Source organism: Triticum dicoccoides, chromosome 2B (genome assembly GCF_002162155.2).
Source record: "Triticum dicoccoides isolate Atlit2015 ecotype Zavitan chromosome 2B, WEW_v2.0, whole genome shotgun sequence".
In the NCBI taxonomy this organism is placed as follows: domain Eukaryota; kingdom Viridiplantae; phylum Streptophyta; class Magnoliopsida; order Poales; family Poaceae; genus Triticum; species Triticum dicoccoides.
The window spans coordinates 784,910,967-784,929,304 of NC_041383.1; the positions used below are offsets into that span (position 1 = coordinate 784,910,967).

Below are 18,338 nucleotides of genomic sequence, written 5' to 3' on the forward strand. Positions count from 1 at the left end.
TCTGGATCTCCTCCTCGTGAGAGACCGGACCTCTTCAAAGAAGATCCACCTGGATTCAAGACCCCTTTACGGGAAGATCCCCTCGTGGATTCAAGACCTCCTCTCGGAGATGAGCTACCGCCACTTGTATCGTCCTTTGTTGGATTTTGACCCTCTATCTCTTTGTGTTCCTTGGATCTAGCGCATGTGTGACTTTATTCTTGTTGGATGACTATTCTCTCGTGTTTTTCCCCCGTTCCCCTCCTCGTGTTCTTCGTGTTCCTCGTAGGGATCCGCTCCAAATGTGAAAGATCGTCCTCTAGGGTTCTACCCTACATCAGCCCCCCTCCCCCCTCTACCTCCTCCCGGATCCGCCTTGTGCCGCCTCCCCGGGAGGTGGCCAGGGCGACACGAGCCTCTCCACCTTCGGCCGCCCCCCTTTCGCATTCCCTCCCTGCCGCCGCTGACGGGCGCCCCCGACTCTTGGTCGGGTGGTGTTGGCGGCGGCGAGGCCTGCCTGTCCCCGCGTGCGCGGCTCCCTGCCCGGGGCATGGGGGCGGCGGCGGTGCTCCTCAGCTCAACGACGGCCCGGCGACCCAGCGGCAGTGGCGGCGGCACGCGAGGTGGTGGTGCGGCTCCTTGGCAGCGAGACGGCGTGGTGGCACAGGTTGGCCGACGGCGCGCCCCCGGCCCAGATCTGGGCCCTGCGGGCCCCATCTGGGTCCTAATGGGCCGGCCCCCAGCGTGGCTTTGTCATCGTCTGTGTGGTGAGGAGGAGGAGCAGCTCGGACGGGGGGCGGCGACGCCGACGGCATGCCTGCTGCAGCGCGATGGCGGGAGCTTTACGGGCATGGAGTTCCTGGCCGGGCCTGTGGGCCCACGGGCCTAGTATGCTCCTGCTATTGTGTTCGGTCAGCTACCGTCATTGACGGTGGAGGTTGTGCCCTCCCACGTGCCGACGGTGATGCGGCCCTTAGTCCCGGCTCCTATTCCCCATTGTGCAGGCCTCACTTTGTGGTGCCGTGGTGAGACGGCGTGGAGGCTTCATGACCATGGTGGCGCAAGATGGTGGTCAGTTTGGTGGCAGGCTCTGGAGCATCCGAGGTGAAGGTTGGGATCGGGGGAAACCCATGTCGGCCTGTCCGACACCGAAGCCGGTGAGTGCCGCCGAACCTTCCTAGAGGGCGTCGGGGGCGACCCTTCCTCTCGCCTCTTCGTGTACCTGGGGAAACCCTTGGTAGCAGCGTCATCATCGTCGCGGTCCTTCTTGGACGTGTTGATTGGTACCGGTCCTTCGGAGCCTTGGAGCGTGGTGGAAGATCTTCGGCGGGCCCAGTGGTCGTGAAGCTTCTTCGTTTCCGTTGATCCGCCGTTGTCGGCATTTTGTTCTCTTGTTGTTTCTCTTTCGTTTCTTTTGTGTGTGATTGTGCTACGTCCGCCCCAACACCTATCTTTGGATGTATCGGATGGTTGCTTTGTAATACAAAGCGGGGGAAACCCTTTTTCGGCAAAGAGCCTAGCTGCTATACTTCCGGAGAGACATCCCTAAACGCTTCTTGGCACTGAGCAACCCCTTATTTCCTCTGCTCGCTTGGGTCTAGTTACACATGTGTAATCAGGCCCTATCCATACTCTGACCCTCTATATATGAATGAAATGACACGAAATTGCAAATTCGTGAAAAAATATGTTGGAAATTCTTAGGTATTGGTCGTTCAATGAGGCAGTGAGGCATTAAGGTAGTAGTTTTGCAAGCAAAGCAAATGGATCCTTGAGACGTTTCAATCCATTGGTTGGATTGAGTTTTCCATCAAAGGTAAAAAAAGATATAAAGATGATAACAAACACAGCTTGCGGCAACCACTTGGAAACAAGAATGCATCACCGAGACACTAAATTCACGAAATAATGTTATTGTATCGCTACATCAAAAATATTAGTTCAACAAAAAAAACTTACGCCGTGCCCATCGATATGTCCAATTAATATATTGAGTGCACGTTTCGTGAGGGAGACACCATCACCCAAATCACCAGTTTCAAGATATTGTCCTAGAGTACAAAGAGTACTTTTTTAATAATAGAACTATATATATTTCGTTTCAAACCAAGCATATGCCAAAATGGGAGCAGCCTCTTTTATCTGTTATTAAGATGAATAAGTAGATTAATATTTTCATCTTTCAGGACATTGGTCTTATTTTTATACACAGTTGGAAAAGAGTTCGCCACTTGGAGGCTACGCACATAGTAGATGATTCATATGTACAGAAATAATGAGGTCGTTGGTCAATTCATGAAAACCTGCTTGAACCATAAAATATGTCTTCTGGATGAGTAAGATTGCGCAAATTTTTATTCATGTAGCCATAGTTTGATCAATCTTTGATTTATGGTTCCCTTTCCATACATATAATGGAAGCTGTACCTAACATTCAAATGCATATTAATGTGTGCGTACATCAGTACGAAAACTGATACATTTCGTTTCTCCCATTGAGGCGTTACAGCTATTCATTTATCCTTAGTTCCTATCTCAGAAATCAGTCTCTCTGCTGCAATAGGATATCTACCTGATTATCTATTTATTGGAAGCACCTTTCAAGGTCTGACCTTAATCCTCACGAGACAGAAAAAATAATCTATTGTATATATGTAAAGGATATTTTGAGCCCTTGGAGCAATTGTTTGGAATTATTTTTCTGGGTGCACTGTAGTTTTGGGCGGTACACGCTCTTCTATTTTGCATGCTACATGAGTGAATTCTCCTAATTGTTTGGAATTTGTGGGGTTGCTAGTACCTACCTGTATATATAACATGGGTGTGTCTTTTTTGTTGCCCTATAAGTAGATGAAAATAATAATTATTGAATACAGTAACCCCACACTAGCAAAAAGCTGTGTGTATCAAAAGCAAGATCTGCTATAGGAAATAATAAAAATGTCCATGTCAATCTTGAAAGCGTAGATACAGAATTTTTGCATGATTTGGAAAGGAAATTAAGATCCAGCTAATCCATCCCACTTACAGTAAACAAAATATTACAGCAATAAACCTCTTCTGGGTGCTATGTGTGGATATAATATGATATGATAAAACGCTATGCATGGATCCACTACTTTAAATAGCTTTTTTAATTAGACGAAACTGAATGCTTCTTGGTGTTCCGTATATAGAGCACTTATGCATATTCATGTTATATATACGTCAATATTAAACCATAAAAAGTATAATCAATCTTTCCCATGTTTTAAGATGAAATTAACTCCATCAATATCCATCATATTATCATGACAACGTATGCTACAACAGAGCATTTCATTTTGGATTCTTAAATATACTTATAGTTGCATTTCATTTTGGGAGCTTTTGTACACTAAAGTTTATGAGTAAAAACAGCATTCATTGAATATAAGGGTGTGCTATATATCACAAAACAAGAATACATATACACCTTGACACAATTCACTATAACATGTTATGCACATATATAACCTAATTACAATTTTTATGAAGGTATCCAACTCCTTCGGTCCATGCCTAATGAAGGAATATATTTTGCAGGAATATTTAATTATAAATACTAAAATAGTATGATAATTATTTTCCAATATTTCTAAATCATATAAGTTTTCATATGTAATAATGTACTAGCCCGTGCAGGTGCACGGGTTAATGACTAGTAATGACATAATCTGATGAGATAGATACTCTGTAAAGTAGCCTTTTTCCTCGCTAGAAAACATTAATAAACCATGACACATTTTAGGATTGGTCAAACCATTTTAGTTTACTACCTCACATATTAACCCAAGTTGGTGTCTAACTGCTAATTCTCAAAGCTCACTAGAGACTAGTTTTCACAAAATTAAGGGCGAGATGATGGACCCTCACACTTTGAGTTGTGTAGGTTGCACATGAAGCTTTTCATTGCTTGAACCTGATGTCGTCTTCATGTGTAGTTCTTTGGCCTTTCCATAGAGATACATATATAAACCACTAAAAACCACTGTACTACGCAGCAAGCTGCCATATAAAAGTAAAATGTATCAGTTATGGAAAGTGTTTATAAGTGTAAATACTAAAAGAACCAACAAGTCAAACTATATTATTTGATATAATATAAAATTCGAGGCCTGATGACTTTGTTGGACTATTTACTTTTTAATAAGATGGCCGCATGCATCATTCTGATGCAGAGGCCGGGGGAAAACCTCCTTTTCAAAGAAAAAATTGTATACCCATGTCACAACATTTGTTAAGGTACATTGCTCAGTATTTCTTTTTCACAATACGTTAAGCTACATTTTTTCACTACATATATATATATATATATATATATATATATATATATATATATATATATATATATATATATATTCAAAACCACTAGATGGCTATAGGGGGCACTGCATGAACAAAACACGCGATTTTACACTGGTCATATCACTCATAAGAGTCGCTGCACACGTAGGTACATACATCATGATATACACAAAATATTTAAGCATCATTTTCTTAAAAAAGAAATAAAGGCACTTTTATACGGGTCACAAGAATGAGTTCTCCCTAGGCTATTTTGTCTTCAAGTCATGCTTTATTATATTGTGTAACTTTATTATATAATGGTAACAACATGAGAATACCCAGCCTTTAGGGATAGGGACATTATATACAACTATAATACATATGTAAGAAAAACTATTTTTTTGAATATAAGTGCAAATACGAGACAAAGTACATGTACCTCCCAACCGTGAGGCTTTCTCCTAGTAATAATGCTCCAAGAACCATGGTGAAGACAACTGATAAGTTGTTGAACATTGGTGGAAAAACGGGGCCTCGCTTTTCCACAGCATAGAGATCTAACCAATACTTGGCTGCTGTGCCAAGTGCAGCCTACACTCCAAATCAAGTATGTGCCACATTACTGCCTATTGTTTTCAACTATCATTTGAAGAAAAAACTTGAAACACATGTTTTTAATATTCAATGTCATGAAGCAATTGGATCTCGAACAATATAGGAATTTCTCATAAGAAGTTTTTTACAATTTTGAACTAAGATAACATTTAACTTGCAACAATGATATGCCCATTGATTTTGGTAGCTATAATAAAGGTTGAATACACCACAAAATAATCTCTAATGGATACTTCCGTCACAAATTCTTCTATATCTACAAATCAAAACCTATCTTGCTCGTGTTGCTTGCTTTTTGCCTGATAAACTAAGATAGGTTTTATCCTTTACCTTCATTATTAGAAACCTTTAGTCGTTACCGGTCAAAAATAAGAATAAAAAATTGAAATCATGTTATGCCTCTTAGGGGTAATATAGATCCAAGCCTTAGTTCAAAAATATTGTATCAGAAATGGACATACCAGTACAGGGTATGAAAATGCATAGCATATGCATTCACCCAACAAAAGCAAGTTACCCCTAAAATGGTGGTGTCCTCCGACTACTCCATTGGAACTCTTAGTGATACCTTTTATAATTGGGGACCAGAGATGCAGTTCCTTTCCATTGTACAAGCTAATCAACAAAGCCCCTCCAAAACATACCAATGCACCAACCACCTGTTGGAAATATGCCCTAGACGCAATGATAAATTAGTTATTATTATTATTATATTTCCGTGTTCATGAAAATTGTTTATTACCCATGCTATAATTGTATTGATAGGAAACTCAGATACATGTGTGGGTACATAAACAACACCATGTCCCTAGTAAGCCTCTAGTTGACTAGCTCGTTCATCAACAAATGGTTACGGTTTCCTGACCATGGACATTGGATGTCGTTGATAACGGGATCACATTATTTGAAGAATGATGTGATGGAAAAGACCCAATCCTAAGCCTAGCACAAAGATCGTAGTTCGTATGCTAAAGCTTTTCTAATGTCAAGTATCATTTCCTTAGACCATGAGATTGTGCAACTCCCGGATGCCGTAGGAATGCTTTGGGTGTATCGAACGTCACATCGTAACTGGGTGGCTATAAAGGTGCACTACAGGTATCTCCGAAAGTGTCTGTTGGGTTGGCACGAATCGAGACTGTGATTTGTCACTCCGTGTAAATGGCGAGGTATCTCTGGGCCCACTCGGTAGGACATCGTCATAATGTGCACAATCTGACCAAGGGGTTGATCACGGGATGATGTGTTACGGAACGAGTAAGGAGACTTGCTGGTAACGAGATTGAACAAGGTATCGGGATACCGATGATCGAATCTCGGGCAAGTACAATACCGCTAGACAAAGGGAATTGTATACGGGATCGATTGAGTCCTTGACATCGTGTTTCATCCGATGAGATCATCGTGGAACATGTGGGAGCCAACATGGGTATCCAGATCCTGCTGTTGGTTATTGACCGGAGAACGTCTCGGTCATGTCTGCTGGTTCCCGAACCCGTAGGGTCTAGACACTTAATGTTCGATGACGCTAGGGTTATAAAGGAAGTTTGTATGTGGTTACCGAATGTTTTTCGGAGTCCCGGGTGAGATCCCGTACGTCACGAGGAGTTCCGGAATGGTCCGGAGGTAAAGATTCCTGTTTTGGTCACTGGAAAAGTTTCGGGTTTTTCCGGTAACGTACCGGGACCACCGGGAGGGTCCCGGGGGTACACCAAGTGGGGCCACAAACCCCAGAGGGCTGCATGGGCCAAGTGTGGGAGGGGACCAGCCCCAGGTGGGCTGGTGCGCCCCCCACAAGGGGCGCAAGGCGCAGGGAAGTGGGGAAGGGGGCAAACCCTAGGGCAGATGGGCCCTAAGGCCCACCCTAGGTGCGCCTCCCCCCTCTCCCCCTTCTGGCCGCCACCAGATGGCATCTGGGGGCTGCCGCCACCCCTGGGGAGGGAACCCTAGAGGGGGCGCAGCCCCCTCCCCTCCCCCTATAAATACTTGAGGTCTGGGGGTTGCCCAACACATGAGTTTCTTCCTTTATTGGCGCAGCCCTACCTCTCTGACTCCTCCTCTCCCACGGTGCTTGGCGAAGCCCTGCAGGATTGCCACGCTCCTCCATCACCACCATGCCGTTGTGCTGCTGCTGGATGGAGTCTTCCTCAACCTCTTCCTCTGACCTTGCTGGATCAAGGCATGGGAGATGTCACCGGGCTGTACGTGTGTTGAACGCGGAGGTGCCGTCCGTTCGGCACTAGGATCTCTGATGATTTGGATCACGACGAGTACGACTCCTTCAACCCCGTTCTCTTGAACGCTTCAGCTTAGCGATCTACAAGGGTATGTAGATGCACTCTCCTTCCCCTCGTTGTTAGTTTCTCCATAGATAGATCTTGGTGACACACAGGAAAATTTTGAATTTCTGCTATGTTCCCCAACAGTGGCATCATGAGCTAGGTCTATTGCGTAGATTCTTTGCACGAGTAGAACACAAAGTAGTTGTGGGCGTCGATGTTGTTCAATATGCTTACAGTTACTAGTCCAATCTTGTTTCGGCGGTATTGTGGGATGAAGCGGCCCGGACCGACCTTACACGTACACTTACGTGAGCCAGGTTCCACCGACTGACATGCACTTGGTGCATAAGGTGGCTAGCGGGTGTCAGTCTCTCCAACTTTAGTCGGAACGGATTCGATGAAAAGGGTCCTTATGAAGGGTAAATAGCAATTGGCATATCAGGTTGTGGTTTTGCGTAGGTAAGAAACGTTCTTGCTAGAAACCCATAGCAGCCACGTAAAACATGCAAACAACAATTAGAGGATGTCTAACTTGTTTTTTCAGGGTATGCTATGTGATGTGATATGGCCAAGAAGAATGTGATGAATGATATGTGATGTATGAGATTGATCATGTTCTTGTAATAGGATTCACCACTTGCATGTCGATGAGTATGACAACCGGCAGGAGCCATAGGAGTTGTCTTAATTTATTGTATGACCTGCGTGTCATTGAACAACGCCGTGTAATTACTTTACTTGATTGCTAACTGGTAGCCATAGTAGTATAAATAATAAGTTGGCAAGACAACTTCATGGAGGCACGATGGTGGAGATCATGATGATGGAGATCATGGTGTCATGCCGGTGACGATGATGATCATGGAGCCCCGAAGATGGAGATATAAAGGAGCAATATGATATTGGCCATATCATGTCACTATTTGATTGCATGTGATGTTTATCATGTTTATGCATCTTATTTGCTTAGAACGACGGTAGTAAATAAGATGATCCCTCATTAAAATTTCAAGAAAGTGTTCCCCCTAACTGTGCACTGTTGCGAAAGTTCGTCATTTGGAAGCACCACGTGATGATCGGGTGTGATAGATTCTTACGTTCACATACAACGGGTATAAGCCAGATTTACACACGCGAAACACTTAGGTTAACTTGACGAGCCTAGCATGTACAGACATGGCCTCGGAACACAAGAGACTAAAAGGTCGAGCATGAGTCGTATAGTAGATACGATCAACATGAAGATGTTCACCGATGATGACTAGTCCATCTCACGTGATGATCGGACACGGCCTAGTTGACTCGGATCATGTAATCACTTAGATGACTAGAGGGATGTCTATCTGAGTGGGAGTTCATTAGATGAACTTAATTATCCTGAACATAGTCAAAAGCCCTTTGCAAATTATGTCATAGCTCGCGTTTTAGTTCCACTGTTTAGATATGTTCCTAGAGAAAATATAGTTGAAAGTTGACAGTAACGATTATGCGGACAGTAGAAAGCTTATGTCCTTAATGCACCGCTTAGTGTGCAGAACCCCAAACGTCGTCTGTGGATGTTGCGAACATCGGACATACACGTTTTGATAACTACGTGATAGTTCAGTTAAACGGTTTAGAGTTGAGGCACCAAAGACGTTTTCGAAACTTCGCGGAACATATGAGATGTTTCGAGGGATGAAATTGGGATTTCAGGCTCGTGCCCACGTCAAGAGGCATGAGACCTTCGACGATTTTCTTAGCCTACAAACTAAGGGAGAAAAGCTCAATCGTTGAGCTTGTGCTGAGATTGTCTGAGTACAACAATCACTTTAATTGAGTGGGAGTTGATCTTCCAGATGAGATAGTGATGTTTCTCCAAAGTCATTGCCACCAAGCTGCTAGAGCTTTGTGATGAACTATAACATATCAGGGATAGATATGATGATCCTTGAGGTATTCACGATGTTTGACACCGCGAAAGTAGAAATCAAGAAGGAGCATCAATTGTTGATGGTTGGTGAAACAACTAGTTTCAAAAGGGTAAGGGCAAGAAGGGACACTTCATGAAACGGCAAATCAGTTGCTGCTCCAGTGAAGAAACCCAAGGTTGAATCCAAACCCGAGTCTAAGTGCTTCTGTAATAAGGGGAACAGCCACTGGAGCAGAATTACCCTAGATACTTGGTAGATAAGAAGGCTGGCAAGGTCGATAGAAGTATATTGGATATACATTATGTTAATGTGTACTTTACTAGTACTCCTAGTAGCACCAGGGTATTAGATACCGGTTCGGTTGCTAAGTGTTAGTAACTCGAAATAAAAGCTACGGAATAAACAGAGACTAGCTAAAGGTGAGCTGACGATACGTGTTGGAAGTGTTTCCAAGGTTGATGTGATCAAGCATCGCACGCTCCCTCTACCATCGAGATCAGTGTTAAACCTAAATAATTGTTATTTGGTGTTTGCGTTGAACATAGACATGATTGGATTATGTCTGTCGCAATACAGTTATTCATTTAAGGAGAATAATGGTTACTCTGTTTATTTGAATAATACCTTCAATGGTCTAGCACCTGAAAGGAATGGTTTATTGAATCTCGATCGTAGTGATACACATTTTCATGCCAAAAAGGATATAAGATAGTAATGATAAGTACCACTTACTTGTGGCACTGCCATGTAAGTCATATTGGTGTAAAACGCATGAAGAAGCTCCATGTTGATGGATCTTTGGACTCACTCGTTTTTGAAAAGTTTGAGACATGCAAACCATGTCTATTGGTGTATACGCATGAAGAAACTCCATGCAGATGGATCGTTTGGACTCACTTGATTTTGAATCACTTGAGATATGCAAATCATGCCACATAGGCAAGATGACTGAAAAGCCTCGGTTTCAGTAAGATGGAACAAGATAGCAAGTTGTTGGAAGTAACACACTTTGATGTGTGAATTCCAATGAGTGTTGAGGCATGCAGTGAATATCGTTATGTTTTACTTCACAGATGATTTAAGTAGATACTGTATATTTACTTGATGAAACACAAGTCTGAATTATTGAAGGGTTCAAGTAATTTTAGAGTGAAGTTGAAGGTCATTGTGACAAGAGGATAAAATGTCTATCATATGATCATAGAGATGAGTATCTGAGTTACGAGCTTTGGCACACAATTAAGACATTGTGGAAATTGTTTCACAATTAATACCGCCTGGAACACCATAGTGTGATGGTGTGTCCGAACATCATAGTTACACCCTATTGGATATGGTGCGTACCATGATGTCTCTTATCGAATTACCACTATCGTTCATGGGTTAGGCATTAGAGACAAGAACACTCACTTTAATAGGGCACCACGTAATTCCGTTGAGACGACACCGAACTATGGTTTGGAGAAACCTAAGTTGTTGTTTCTTCAAAGTTTGGGGCTGCGACGCTTATGTGGAAAAGTTTCAGGTTGATAAGCTCGAACCCAAAGCAGATAAAATACATCTTCATAGGACACCCAAAACAGTTGGGTATACCTCCTAATTCAGATCCGAAAGCAATATGGATTGTTTGTTGAATCGGGTCCTTTCTCGAGGAAAGGTTTGTCTCGAGAATTGAGTGGGAGGATGGTGGAGACTTGATGAGGTTATTGAACCATCACTTCAACTAGTGTGTAGCAGGACACAGGAAGTTGTTCCCGTGATGCCTACACCAATTGAAGTAGAAGCTTATGATAGTGATCATGAAGTTTCGGATCAAGTCACTACCGTACCTCGTAGGGTGACAAGGATGCGTACTACTTCAGAGTGGTACACAATCCTGTCTTAGAGGTCATGTTGCTAGACAACAATGAACCTATGAGCTATGGAGAAGCGATGGTGGGCCCGGATTCCGACGAATGGCTCGAGGTCATAAAAATCCGAGAAAGGATCCATGACTTTGGAAGAAATACTTGATGGTCGTAAGGCCATTGGGTACAGATGGATTTTAAAAGGAAGACAGACAATGATGGTAAGAATCACCATTAAGAAAGCTCTACTTGCCGTTAAGATGTTTTCCGACAAGTTCAAGGAGTTGACTACGGTAAGGCTTTCTCACTCGTAGCGATGCTAAGAGTCTGTTGGAATTGGATTAGCAGTTACTGCATTATTTATGAAATCTTGCATATAGGATGTCAAGACATTGTTTCCTTGACAGTTTTCTTGAGGAAAGGTTGGATGTGACACAACCAGAAGGTCTTTGACAATCCTGAAAGACGCTAACAAATATGCAAAGCTCCAGCAATCCTTCTAAGGACTGGAGTAAGCATCTCGGAGTTGGAATGTACGCTTTGATGAGATGATCAAAGATTTTGGGTTTATAAAAAGTTTGTGAGAAACTTGTATTTCCAAAGAAGTGAGTGGGAGCACTATGGAATTTCTGATGAGTATATGTTGTTGACATATTGTTGATCAGAAATGATGTAGAATTTCTAGAAAGCATATAGGGTTATTTGAAAGGTGTTTTTCAATAGAAAACCTGGATTAAGCTACTTGAACATTGAGCATCAAGATCTATGAGGATAGATCAAAAACGCTAAATGGTACTTTCAAACGAGCACATACCTTGACATGATCTTGAAGGTGTTCAAGATGGATCAGCCAAATAAGGAGTTCTTGCCTGAGTTGTAAGGTATGAAGTTAAGAGTTAAAGCTCGACCACGGCAGAAGAGAGACAAAGGACGAAGGCCGTCCCCTATGCTTCAGACGTACGCTCTATAGTATGCTATGCTGTGTACCGCACCGGAAGTGTGCCTTGCCATGAGTCAGTCAAGGGGTACAAGAATGATCCAACAACGGATCATTGGACATCGGTCAAAATTATCCTTAGAAGAATAAGGAAATGTTTCTCGATTATGGAGGTGATAAAGAGTTCGGCGTAAAGGGTTACGTCGATGCAAGCTTTAACACCTATCCGAATGACTCTGAGTAGCAAACCGGATACATATAGTGAAGCAACCATTTGGAATAGCTTCAAGTGGAGCGTGGAAGCAGCATTTACAATATGACATAGAGAATTGTGAAGTACATACGGATCTGAATGTTGCAGAATCGTTGACTAAAACCTCTCTCACAAGCAAAACATGATCAAACCCCAGAACACATTGAGACTTAATCACATGGTGATGTGAACTAGTTTAGACACTAGTAAACTCTTTGGATGTTGGTCACATGGCGATGTGACCTGTCTGTTCTAATCACATGGCGATGTGAACTAGATTGTTGACTCTAGTGCAAGTGGGAGACTGTTGGAAATATGCCCTAGAGGCAATGATAAATTAGTTATTATTATTATATTTCCGTGTTCATGATAATCGTTTATTACCCAAGCTATAATTGTATTGATAGGAAACTCAGATACATGTGTGGGTACATAAACAACACCATGTCCCTAGTAAGCCTCTAGTTGACTAGCTCGTTGATCAACAGATGGTTACGGTTTCCTGACCATGGACATTGGATGTCGTTGATAACGGGATCACATCATTTGAAGAATGATGTGATGGACAATACCCAATCCTAAGCCTAGCACAAAGATCGTAGTTCGTATGCTAAAGCTTTTCTAATGTCAAGTATCATTTCCTTAGACCATGAGATTGTGCAACTCCCGGATGCCGTAGGAATGCTTTGGGTGTACCAAACGTCACAACGTAACTGGGTGGCTATAAAGGTGCACTACAGGTGTCTCCGAAAGTGTCTGTTGGGTTGGCACGAATCGAGACTGGGATTTATCACTCCGTGTAAACGGAGAGTTATCTCTGGGCCCACTCGGTAGGACATCGTCATAATGTGCACAATGTGACCAAGGGGTTGATCACGGGATGATGTGTTACGGAATGAGTAAAGAGACTTGCTGGTAACGAGATTGAACAAGGTATCGGGATACCGACGATCGAATCTCGGGCAAGTACAATACCGCTAGACAAAGGGAATTGTATACGGGATCGATTGAGTCCTTGACATCGTGTTTCATTCGATGAGATCATCGTGGAACATGTGGGAGACAACACGGGTATCCAGATCCCGCTGTTGGTTATTGACCGGAGAACGTCTCGGTCATGTCTGCATGGTTCCCGAACCCGTAGGGTCTACACACTTAAGGTTCGATGACGCTAGGGTTATAAAGGAAGTTTGTATGTGGTTACCGAATGTTGTTCGGAGTCCCGGATGGGATCCCGGACGTCACGAGGAGTTCCGGAATGGTCCGGAGGTAAAGATTTATATATGGGAAGTCCTGTTTTGGTCACCGGAAAAGTTTCGGGTTTTTTCGGTAACGTACCGGGACCACTGTGAGGGTCCCGGGGGTCTACCAAGTGGGTCCACCAACCCCGGAGGGCTGCATGGGCCAAGTGTGGGAGGGGACCAGCCCCATGTGGGCTGGTGCGCCCCCCACAAGGGGCCCAAGGCACGGGGAAGTGGGGAAGGGGGCAAACCCTAGGGCAGATGGGCCCTAAGGCCCACCCTAGGTGCGCCTCCCCCCTCTCCCCCTTCTGGCCGCCACCAGATGGCATCTGGGGGCTGCCGCCACCTAGAGGGGGCGCAGCCCCCTCCCCTCCCCCTATAAATACTTGAGGTCTGGGGGCTGCCCAACACATGAGTTTCTTCCTCTATTGGCGCAGCCCTACCTCTCTTACTCCTCCTCTCCCGCGGTGCTTGGCGAAGCCCTGCAGGATTGCCACGCTCCTCCATCACCACCATGCCGTTGTGCTGCTGCTGGATGGAGTCTTCCTCAACCTCTCCCTCTCACCTTGCTGGATCAAGGCATGGGAGACGTCACCGGGCTGTACGTGTGTTGAACGCGGAGGTGCCGTCCGTTCGGCACTAGGATCTCCGGTGATTTGGATCACAACGAGTACGACTCCTTCAACCCCGTTCTCTTGAACGCTTCCGCTTAGCGATCTACAAGGGTATGTAGATGCACTCTCCTTCCCCTCGTTGCTAGTTTCTCCATAGATAGATCTTGGTGACACGTAGGAAAATTTTGAATTTCTGCTACGTTCCCCAACACCACCTTCGCACTGCCCTCCTTGGATTTGAGGTGCAAGTTCTCCATGCTGCAAAATATATCTTGAGATTTGTATTTTTCTAAATCTCTATTAATTAAGAAGTTGTTTACTCCTAGGGACGAAGTTACTAGTAACTGTAACTAATTACATCGAGGAAAGCAGGAGGTTGTGGTAGCACCCCCTAGTTGTAGTGTTCTACATTGGAAGAAAGGAGTTGGGTGTTCTAAGTTGGAGGAAAGGATTGTTTACCCAAGGAATATTGATAGGACAAAAGTGAAGAGCGGAGTCAAACTTGAGAAGATCACACCATAGGAGGCAGTTGTGTCATGTAGCCCATTGTAGTACAAGGCCATAGGCAACGAGTATCTATATGAAGTAAGGATATCATTATCAATATCAATATACCTGATTCGTTAATCATATACTCAAATAAAAGTAACTATATCGCACTTAACGTTTTATTAATATAATGAGCTACGAAATTGATTAAAACTGTAGTTGTGCATCCTAACCTGTTAATTTATTTTGTGTTTATGAAGAAACAAAAGGCATGATATATGGTAGGCAAGTTTTCTATTTATTTTGAGGAGGATTTGAAAAAAAAATGTTAGCATATGGGGGGTTGGAGAATCAGTCGGGTTCAGTTAAAGTTTTGACATGGAGCCAAGGTGTTGATTGAATTAGTTGGCCAATGCATGCTTTGTCATCACCAGACCAACATATAACCACATCTCCAAATTGGCTAATTGATTTTGATGGGAAGATAGGTCAAAATGCACATATATAAGCATTGACCAAAACATAGAGTTTAGAGGAGCAAAATTACAAAACTAATTATTTTATGTTAGTGCAAAGATATATAAGGTTGTTCATCGATGTATGTACCCGACAAAACCATTGACAAAGAGCCACCCAAGAGCATGCTTATCCAATTCTTTCCACTTCCCACTGCATATTTGTCATGCATATTCTAAGTCAATGGTTAAAACATATAATATTACTTTCCATGAAAATAATAGATTACTTAACAAAATTCCTCACCTTTCGAGGAGTAGGGCAAATGGCAAGATGATAAAGGCACCTAGAATGCTTCTATAACACAGCAATGAGAATACAAACATGCCCCCATCAACTACTACCTTGCCTAGCAGTATATTTCCTGTTTAAAGAGCTCCACAAGGACAACACACACAATCGGTTTCCACCTGCTTCCTGTGCGGCAATTTCAATCACAATATTAGAATAGAATTCCTATTCCCACACAAGAGTTTTACTTAAAGCTTATGTACCGTGAGAGAAGGAATAAATGCCTAGAGAAAAACGTGCTAATACCGCCGCCCAAGTGAACTACTATGTAGGATTTAAGTAAACATATTACATAAAAATAGCATTGCCCATGCTATAAGTAACACATGTCACCACCTCCCCCCAAGTATTACCTCGTCAATCTATAAATTCGTACCAAAACCTCATGTGAGGCCCATATAGTTGCACCTACTAAATAAATAGTTCGTTGTGGAGCATGAACATAGATAAGAGTGTGTATCCCATGAAGGACGCGTCTACTGCATGGATACATTCAGTATACGTGCAACAAAGGTATAAATTTTTCATTGGCATAAGCATTAAAGTAATTGTTGTCATAAATATGAGCACAAGAAAGCAATGAACTTTCCACAGTATATTTAGCTTGCAGATTTGGCAATAAACGTTCCCACTTTATTTAGGCGATCGAGATGAGCTTCCGAGAATGGGCGAGATTTTGAAATGTGAGGATTAACTTCTCAAGAGCTGAAATCCACCGTCTTTCAAGCAAGAAAACATAAAATTTGTGACAAACAAAGTATGCATAGTACTTTCGAATTTGATAGAATAACCACTTTTAAACTATGCAATACTCCCTCTGTTTCGAACTAACTGAAATTCCAGATATGTCCTAAGTCAAACTTAAATAAGTTTACCAAGTGTATATAAAAACATATCAACATCTAGAACACCAAATTTGTTTCATGAAATTCACCATAAAATATTTTTTATATAATATATATTTGATATTGTAAATCTTAGTAGATTTTTCTATCGATCTGTTTGTTTATGACAATTCTAAAACTTATACTATTTTGGAAGGGAGGGAATACCTGCCTAGACATGTTGGTGTCCCGCTCATGGACAAAAGCAGCACACACCATGGCCGTCCCATGCTAATGCCCTACGAAGTCTGGCTCAAGCCCATATCAGCTCCAACCGATGCGGTCGGGCAAACGGGTGGGGCACACAGCTGGCTGAGCGAGTGGGAGGTAGCGACGGCGAGGAAAGTGTAAAAGGATTAGAGAGGAGAGAATTGGTGTAATACATTGCGTGATGAATTAAGCCTTGAGAGAACAAGACTTGGAGGGCAATAAGCCTCCTAGAGATAAGATGGAAACAACTCATGTCTAATCTCGTGCAATCGCTAACTATCAAATATATATCTAACATCCCCCGCAGTCGTAGACATAGCATTGCAAACTACAGTGTCACGGATGGTCAGACTGGAGAGAAATGGAATGGAGAAGCCGATGGGCTGACATCCCCCAATAGTCGTAGCGGGAGTATCATGGACGGTGTCGCGTTGCAGTTGCGTTGACTAGAGAGCAGGCCGAGGAGTTGCTCAAGCAGGGTGATAACCCTTTGTGCCGAGAGCGTAGGACGGTCTAGCCGTGGTCATGGTAGACGTGTGAGGAATGCCGTGGTCGATCTTGAGTCGGGGTTGCCGATGTCGGGGTAGTCGTGGGCGCAAGGAAGTGCCATGCAATCAGACACAGTGGTGCCCCTAGAAGAAAACGGTGATACAATCAAGGCAGTCGTCAAGAAGGGTGTCGATGTTGAAGATGATATTGTCTAAGCCGTTGTAGACGAGGCACCGCATATGGTTTTTTCAAGCCCGGGGACGAAGGCATGCGTTGGTGTTGTTAGCACCAGGCATGCATAGACGGAGACTAGCAAGAACTGTATGCCATGTCGGAGGGAGCAGCAGAGCTCCCCCAGGACGGTTGCGAGTTGCGGCGCAAAACGGTGTAGGGTAGAAGGTGCCGAATGTTGCCCACGGTTGCCGGAGTAGATGAAGTGGTCGAGAAGATGACGGCAACGTTGTGTCCGCCTAGAACTTTCATAGTTCATAAAATATCAGGTCTTAAAACTGTAACTAGGTATACCTTGGACTTGGATGGTTGTGTCCGGGCCGTGGAGAGCACACACCGCGCTCGTGCCAGGTCCAGTCAACGCCGCCGGCTGGAGGGTTGGAGGGCGCGGCTGGCTGCGGTTGGCGACGGATGCGAGCGCGCCAGAGTCGGAAACGATGGGGAGGGAAGACTCGAGCAAGGTGTCCGTTAGCGTGGATGCTGCCATGGCAACCGTGCTGGAGAAAGCTGGCTGGAAGCGATGGCTCGAATTAGTAGCATGGACGTCCTTGATTGGGCAGCTGGTAGTACGTCCCCGTTGGGTAACAATGCCCACATTTACGCCACAGCCCAAACACGTGCTGGCCAGCTGAAATAATTTAACGTTGTGTCTCTACCGATATTTATTGTGTACCAAATTATTAGAAAATAATTAATGTGTAAATAATTCTGTGGATAATCTCCATCTTGCCTGTCTCTTCCCTCCCGTCTATCCAAAGTGTTTGTGTCGGTTGGATATACGTTCCCACAGGGTGTTCATTGTACAGTACAAATCATGATCGGTAAAGGATACGGTTCATTCACTCTCGCAAAGATTTCTTGATAGTAAGTTATCAACATGTTGCCTTCTGTCGAGACAGAAAGGCCATCCAGGCAGTTACACACACAGCGACGGAAGGCCACCATTCATGGCAAGACAGGAACAAAGAATCACGGCGACCGTGCTCATCGCTTCGGCAGAGGAACAATCAATCGACAGAAGACACAGGCGAGAAGAATTGCCTCTGGGTGCCCTCGGCACTGAACGCCGGGGCGAACCAGGTTGTCCAAGGGAGAATGCATGGGTCCATAGAGGAATCGATCTGGAGTTTTGTTTTTTGAGAGACCTCATCGCGGAGGGCAAAGAGTTTCTGCATTTCATTAAGACAAGAGAGATGGTCTAGTTTATAAGAAAAAACGGACCCAAAAACTTAACATTCT

The 18,338-nt window shown here is 43.7% G+C and overlaps 1 pseudogene; it reads right to left on the reverse strand.

The window, feature by feature from the left end:
- Positions 1 to 5,271: 5,271 nt before the first annotated feature.
- On the reverse strand, positions 5,272 to 17,586 carry LOC119361428 (annotated as a pseudogene).
- Between the last annotated feature and the right edge of the window lie 752 nt (positions 17,587 to 18,338).